General features: G+C 35.0%; 1 protein-coding gene across 15 annotated transcripts in view; it reads right to left on the bottom strand.

Annotated features, from left to right (window-relative positions):
- Positions 1-3900: 3900 nt before the first annotated feature.
- The window catches only part of LOC122255341 (uncharacterized), a 126631-nt gene continuing 123031 nt past the window's right edge, over positions 3901-7500 (bottom strand). For all 15 annotated transcript variants that reach the window (XR_015191797.1, XR_015191799.1, XR_015191798.1 and 12 more), the window contains one exon: positions 3901-7500. This exon is cut by the window's right edge and continues 749 nt beyond it. The gene's annotated coding sequence lies outside the window, so the exon portion shown is untranslated.

Consider the following 7500-nt stretch of genomic DNA (forward strand, 5'->3'; position numbering starts at 1 on the left):
ACTTCTGTTATAATCATCATTATCTACTTTGTTATCATTATCATCATTATAATCATTATTATTATTTCTCTCTCATTATTGTTATTATCATTAAATAGGGGTATTGTAAGTCTTAATACTAGCATAAAAATGACTGAATAGCATTTATGATATTCTTATGCAACGGGATTCATAACACTTTTATCAACTCCCGAAGCTGATGCAATAGATTCGTAGGAAGGCATCTAGCTAATAGACTCGAAATGTGTCTTTAAGGATTTAGCTCAAGAATGAAAGAGGATGTTGACTTGGATCCTTTTGCAGGGGGTTGGTTATCTCTCGCCGGATGAGCTAAATAAAAACTATGTAGGAAGAATCAATGGTAGCTGCCGATTTTGTTTTTTTGAAAAATGGCGAATATTCCCGAATTTCACAATGAAATCCTCTATCATTACCATGATAATGAAAAACAAACAAAACATAAATGAAATAAAAACCGTTGCTTCTGTAAAAAGCGTGCATACATGGTATTAATGACAATTAAAAAGATACTAAACATAATTCATGAGAAGAATTTCTGCCAGAGACTATTTATAATTGCAGTCATTTACGTACCCCAAGAGAAACCAAATGAAACTACCGAATACAGTCCTAGCCAGACTCTCTGAGCAAGGGTTTCAACCATGCGTATCAACATACTCGTGCCTATATATACAATATTCTTACTTTGCTTAAATCAATCATTTGGCCTTTTTGTCTTTAATATATATTACTTATTATGCTTTAAAATGTTTACAAAGGGTTCCACTTACCTCTTAAAATTAGCTATCTGACCTACATGGGGAGTATAAACTTAACCTGCCTGAGTGAGTTTGACGCCCTTGTATTAGAACGTAAGAGACCCGTTTGCTTTGTGGAATCTAAAATATCCACGCCGCCACAGCTCCGGCCAAAACGGTATAGGGGATGAACTGGCAAGACCCTCACGGATATGCAGAATTTGGCATATGCGGTAGGACTTGAAAAATATACCAGGTTGTTCCGTAAATATAAAGAGCGGACTGAATAAGAATTCATAATGAAAACTAGTTCTATTAATTAATGATGGGTATGATATGAAAATGAACAACAATTTTGCGCACGATGTGATGATTAAAAAGGCAATGTCCAGATAGATGACGGCCTAGATTAAATGATAAAGTCAGATTTTGTGTCATATCAAGTGGGACGGACCTCTGTAAACTATGAAGCGGATGCCTTCGTTATCACTCGCATTTCGGTTGATTGATTGCTCTTGGTGGTGCCCTTCCTAAGGGACATCTGTTACCAAAGATGTCTTTCATTTTGTCGAGACACATTATCTTGTATTTTACTCCCTGATCAATTATTGATTTTAATTGAGTTTTAACGTCCATGACAACGGACCAGCTTCTTCCTCAAAAGCTTCGCATTCCTCGGCTGCCTTCCACCTCACTCCCCTCCGGAGAAAGTTACCCTTCCTGCCAGACGTAATGGGTTTGGCGACGTCGGAAGATTTTCTAAGAGGTGGTCAGTGGTCCCTGGGCCGGAGGTCTACACCGGGTCTGCGAGAAAGATAGGTTGCGGTTTCCTCTTTGACTGCCCCTAAAATTCCTCAGGAAAGCCGACCTTCCTTCTTGGCTCTGGTGTTTAACGTCCCTATGGTACTTGATCATAGACCGCCCGGCTTCCCTACGGTGCTGTACCAGGCGACGCTTGGGGGAATGGAGTCCCGTATTCCTCTAAGACTCCAAGCGTCGAAGCCCAGTTCCTCTCTCCTACCGGACATGTGCATTGTGGACGACTTACGGAATCTGTCCACTGTGGACCATTTACAGAGACTGGCCGCTGTGGACAGCCTCAGCTAGTGGTGGATAGTACGGCCTTACAGGTAGTACTCTCTTGGACAAAGCCTTGCTATTCGCTGGTCTGGAGGTTCCTCAGAGAGACGGTGGCGAAATTCCCGACGGCCTCTCTGCCTGACCTAGGGATTTCAAGGGCCGTGACCAAACTGCTTGGGATAAACTCTCAAAGTCGGCCATCATTGGTTCAGTGCTGCAGGCTTTTCAAGTCAAGCAGGATGTGGACCTGAAAAGCCTGCACCTTCGGTTTCATGGACAATGTATATATCTAAAAAGTGATCAATGAAAAATTGCAGAATTATCCCATTTGGTATTTGAATTATATATTGTGCAATTATTTAAGAATGTAAACGCATACTAATCATTCAGATTTCGTGTTCTTCTGTTCGCATGTATACATACAATCGTACATTTACCATTGTATTGGAACTATAACTATCATTAGTATGTATTTTTGTTATGAATTGCATGTTTTCAATAATTAGTAAGCCCGATTTAAAATGACAAAACAACTTTACCATTAACCAATATGATCGATGTGATTAAGCATTTTTTTCAGACAATATTTTATATGTGTCTATTTACTGTTTTTTTTTTTTTTTTTTTTTTTTTTGCTGACCCAGATATAAATTAAAGACAGATAATTTAACAGGGAAATGAGGCATTTCGTTATTTTGGTCTTTGGTACTGCGCAATCATTGTTTTAAAGTATATATTACTTTCATTGGAAAGTAGCTTTAGTAGTCCGGAACTTCGTTGGTAATTGTACACCTGACATCCAAGAACGTATGATACAGGATTTACCTGTAGGTAAAAAAATATCTTAATTTAGCAAGGTGGCTGGCCAGCGACTAGGATGCACGTGGCCATTTGTTTGTTAACTTTTCCAGGTAAAAGAAGTTTTTGAAGGAACTGTTAAAAAAAGAAATATTCATGTCATAGTTTATTTTTATCATAAGGCACAATTTGTGCCATATTTGAGCATATATAGCAGATTTTGCAGATTTTCTTAAAGCAAGTGATTCTGGCATATTTACAGCTAGAAACATACAGGAATGCTATTGAAACCATGCAATTATTATGGCTATATTACATTATACATGTGGAGACAAATTTATGAAATCATGGTATATATCAGCACTTATAGAAGCGCTCCTCTAGACACGAGAACAGCAATTAAGAAAAAGGAGCAGTGTCGCTCTCATTGTTATTCCTCAGTAAACAGAGATTAATTAACAAAAGAACTCACTGGCTTTGATGACTGATGGCACATCTGTAACCCAAGAGGTATATTTTACGTGTTATGGTCAAATGGATGTATGCATGGCACACACACATGCACATACAAGCACAAGCACAATTAAGCACACACAGTTATGCACACACAGCTACGCACAGACATGCACATACACATATGCACACACACACACACACACACACACACACACACACACACACACACACACACACACACACACACACACACACACACACACACACGCACACGCAAACGCACAGACATGCACGTATACATATGCACACACACACACACACACACACACACACACACACACACACACACACACACACACGCACACGCACACACACACATATGTACACGCACACACACATGTACACGCATACGTACACGCACACGCACACACACACACACACACACACACACACACACACACACACACACACACACACACACACACACACACATGTACACATACACACAGACACACACACACACATGTACACACACACAGACACACACACACACACACACACACACACACACACACACACACACACACACACACACACACACACACACACACACACACACACACACACACACACACACACACACACACACACACACACACACACACACACACACACACACACACACACACACACACACACACACACACACACACACATATATATATATGTTTACATGTTCAGCCACTTACTAAAGTTCAGAGAAAGGAAAACATAATCAAATGAGGAAAGGTAAAAAAATAAGAAAAAGTAGCTTTTCAAGTTTAATTTATATTTGTAGAGTATTGACTGAATACAAGACGGAATAACAATCATCCCAAATGGGTGTATTCATCTTTCGCATGACCAGCTTTAAAACAGCAGAGGTTCTTTCCATGAAATTCTAAAAAGGAGTTTGCCAAAATTTACAACAATTACATGTGGTATTTCCTTGAAAAGAATATGATGTGATTTACCTGAAAACAAACTATTAGAATTGACTTCCTACATTAGATTCAAGTATCAAAATTACTAAATATAATAGAAAATATAGTATTTCAGCTATTACTAAATGCTAATGAAAAAGCTACACATTTCCATGCTAAACCTTCATTAAATACTTTATTTTTTATTGGGCATACTTGGGCATATTTTCATATTGGAATGCATAATTGTGTTTTCTTCCTAATTCAAATAGACTGACTGAGAACATTATGATACAAACTATCAATAGTTATGCATAACACAAAAGTCACTGGTATATATACTTATACATGTTACCTATTCTTTTAAACAGTTTCAAATATTTAGGTTTTCTAACATCCATGTTCTAGTTCCACATCAAAACATTTCTTTACTAGCAATCAGCACACAGAAGCAACTAAGGTAAACCTAATTAATCAAAAGTTACACCAACAAACTTTCTACCACCACTTACTGTCTAATAAACTTGAAAAGTAATCAGGCACAAAGATAAAAAGTTTGACACAAAATCAGTGACCTGTGTTATTTGCCTATTCTAATCATGTAATACCAGTATTGTGCTACCATTGTATGTGTGGTGCTAGAAAGAGATTTTATGAGACTACTATTTAAAGAGAAGAAGGAATTAAGATTTTATCACATAAAATAGCAAACTATTTGTAATCAGTGCATGAACTTTCACCTATAAGATGAAGCTGATCTATCAAATTAATCCAACTTTAGATTAGAGTTATATTGATCACTTTGACAGCAGACACTTATGGTAAAGGCAGCAGATGGTTACACAATATATCTACAGAAATACTGGGAAGCCCAAGCTTTTGATTAAGACTTCTATCAGTAATTTGTTTATCACTAATTGTTTTACTTCATTTATAGTTATCTCACAAGAAAGTGGAAAACACATTTCATCAAAGAAATCTTATATGATTAAACTGCTTTTCAATAGACACAACTCACATCTGTTCTTGTGAGTCATCCAACATCCTCCACAGAAATATGAATGAAATATTAAGTAATAATTTTGATACACCTTGCCATGTTTTTTTTTTATATAATGTGAATAGTTTTCTGCCTTACAATAACCCTGCATGAAATTTGCCCTAGATAAGAATTACACAAACACCACAGAGATTGGTGTCAAATTTTCTTAATTCACAGAAATCTGATATGATCATCCTCTTAACAGCTATTAGTTCATTTAGGAACTAGCTACAATCCTCTCTTCTGACTAGCATATGATATCATGACTGCCACTTTTCGGCCTTCATATTAATTGTCTTTGCAACCAACCCATAATTAATCTAAAATTCATTTAATCTAAAGCTTATGTAAATATTGCTAATAACTAAACCCCCTCCAAAGTGGGTAGAACCGCTTATCTCACTGGTAACCTTAATCTCAATTTCAGAGCATCAATAGATATTTAAACATACCTAATGTATACTTAATATTAACTGACTAGTTTAATTTATGTATAGCACTACCAGGATTCTCATAGTGCTAACAGAAATATCTTGTGCATAAATCTGTGTACATGGTCCTCAGACTGGATTAGAAATCTCTCTTCTATATACTGTTTTTTTTTTTTTTCTTGATAGATAAGAATGTTCCTCCTCTTTTAATTCTCACAATATTGAATACATGATGAAGGATGACTATGAGATATATAAAACCTAATTTGAAAATAAAGAAACTATATCTGTACTGCCTATAAAGATTTTGGGGGGCATTAGCTAACAGACTTTTTATCAGGAAAAGGGAACTACATCCATGGCAATTCCATCCTCTGCAGGAAAATGAACTAAACCAATGACTAGAGGTCACAAAGAGATGTATGACTGTGTGTATAGAGAAATCATATTAAATAAAATGGTTATAATCTAATAAGCCTCTACCAGACCATGGCTACAGTTGACTGTAATGACTGCAGTGGTATTGGCAACAGTCTTCTCAGATAGCTACAACTTACAGTTTCTAGCTTCATATTTTATAGTGTCAGCTGAATGACACAATCCCCAAATTTCCCAACTACATTGACATATTTTATCCTACAAGATAGGACAAAATATATAATGTAACTTCAATTAGAAATCCTACTTTGAATAAATAAAATAAATATGACAATTATAGTAAAAGTTTAAAGTTACAAGAGTGGTGCATAATATTTAATTAAAAACAGTTCTTCATGATTTGTCTGAAGGTGATATATACACATGAAAATTATGATAAATGACTTATAAAAAGTAGGCATTGAAATACCGATGAATGCATGACTCACACCAAGAACTGTAAATATGATTTAATTGATGGAAGTTTAAATTCTTTACTTTGGTCAGTCCATATCTGCTTGGACCAATCTTACCACCTGACATACTGGATATTTATCATTTAATAATATATTTTGCATTTGCTCACTTGTACGCTTTTCTTACAGTCACTACATGGGATTCTTCATGACTGGGAAATAAAAATTACTAACTTTCCTCCAAATCACCTTTTTCTAACAAACAAGCATACAAAATCAGTGCATTTTCTTTTACTTTTGTTTTTTGTTTTTGTTATATTCATAAATTCAACTTCTAATATTACAAACTCTTTTGTAGTGACTCATATTTGTATTGGAAAATGGACGACATTTCCTCCTCTTTCTAGAAGTCAAAGGGTTAATATTCACTTGATTAAATAAATTTATCACTGCAGAAAATTACATATTAATAGTTTTAATTATGTTCCAGTCAAGGGCATCCTAATAAACAGTTTTTCATAGATAATGTTTCATTTATTTAGCTTGAAAATTAGAGTGCTGTAAATGATACCCTCCATGTTATAATTTTCTTTGGCAAGTGAGAAAATGCAATATATATTTCTACAATAATAAAAATGAGAACTAGGATTCATGCAGGTAAAGATGTTACTGATGAAAATATAGTGAATAGATTAGAAGATTTTTCATTTGGCTTTATATACCAATATCATGAATATTTACAGAAGAGTGCACATAAAATGGAAGATGAAAATACTTAGTTATGTAATGATGCAACTAGCACTTACTATAACTACATATTATTATGATAAAAGTTAAAGTAAATATGCTATATGATAAACCATACTGATATCAGTAGTAATGAAAAAATGGTAATGCCATTGAGAATGATGATTATAAAGGTATAATGAAGAAATATTGACCAAGATAATATTAATAGTAATATTGGTACTAGTAATAATATTCATGAAGATGAAAACTATGGTAATCACATATCCTTTAAAGATCTGTTGCAAAATGGACCTTAAATATACACATATAATTCATTAATCATTATATACATGTATCTTAATGCAAGCTGCAGATTCCATCACGCTCTATACATACAACACATTTGTATTA

The sequence above is a fragment of the Penaeus japonicus genome, unplaced genomic scaffold, assembly GCF_977035675.1.
Source record: "Penaeus japonicus unplaced genomic scaffold, GWHDUDI00000001_assembly GWHDUDI00000017, whole genome shotgun sequence".
NCBI lineage: Eukaryota > Metazoa > Arthropoda > Malacostraca > Decapoda > Penaeidae > Penaeus > Penaeus japonicus.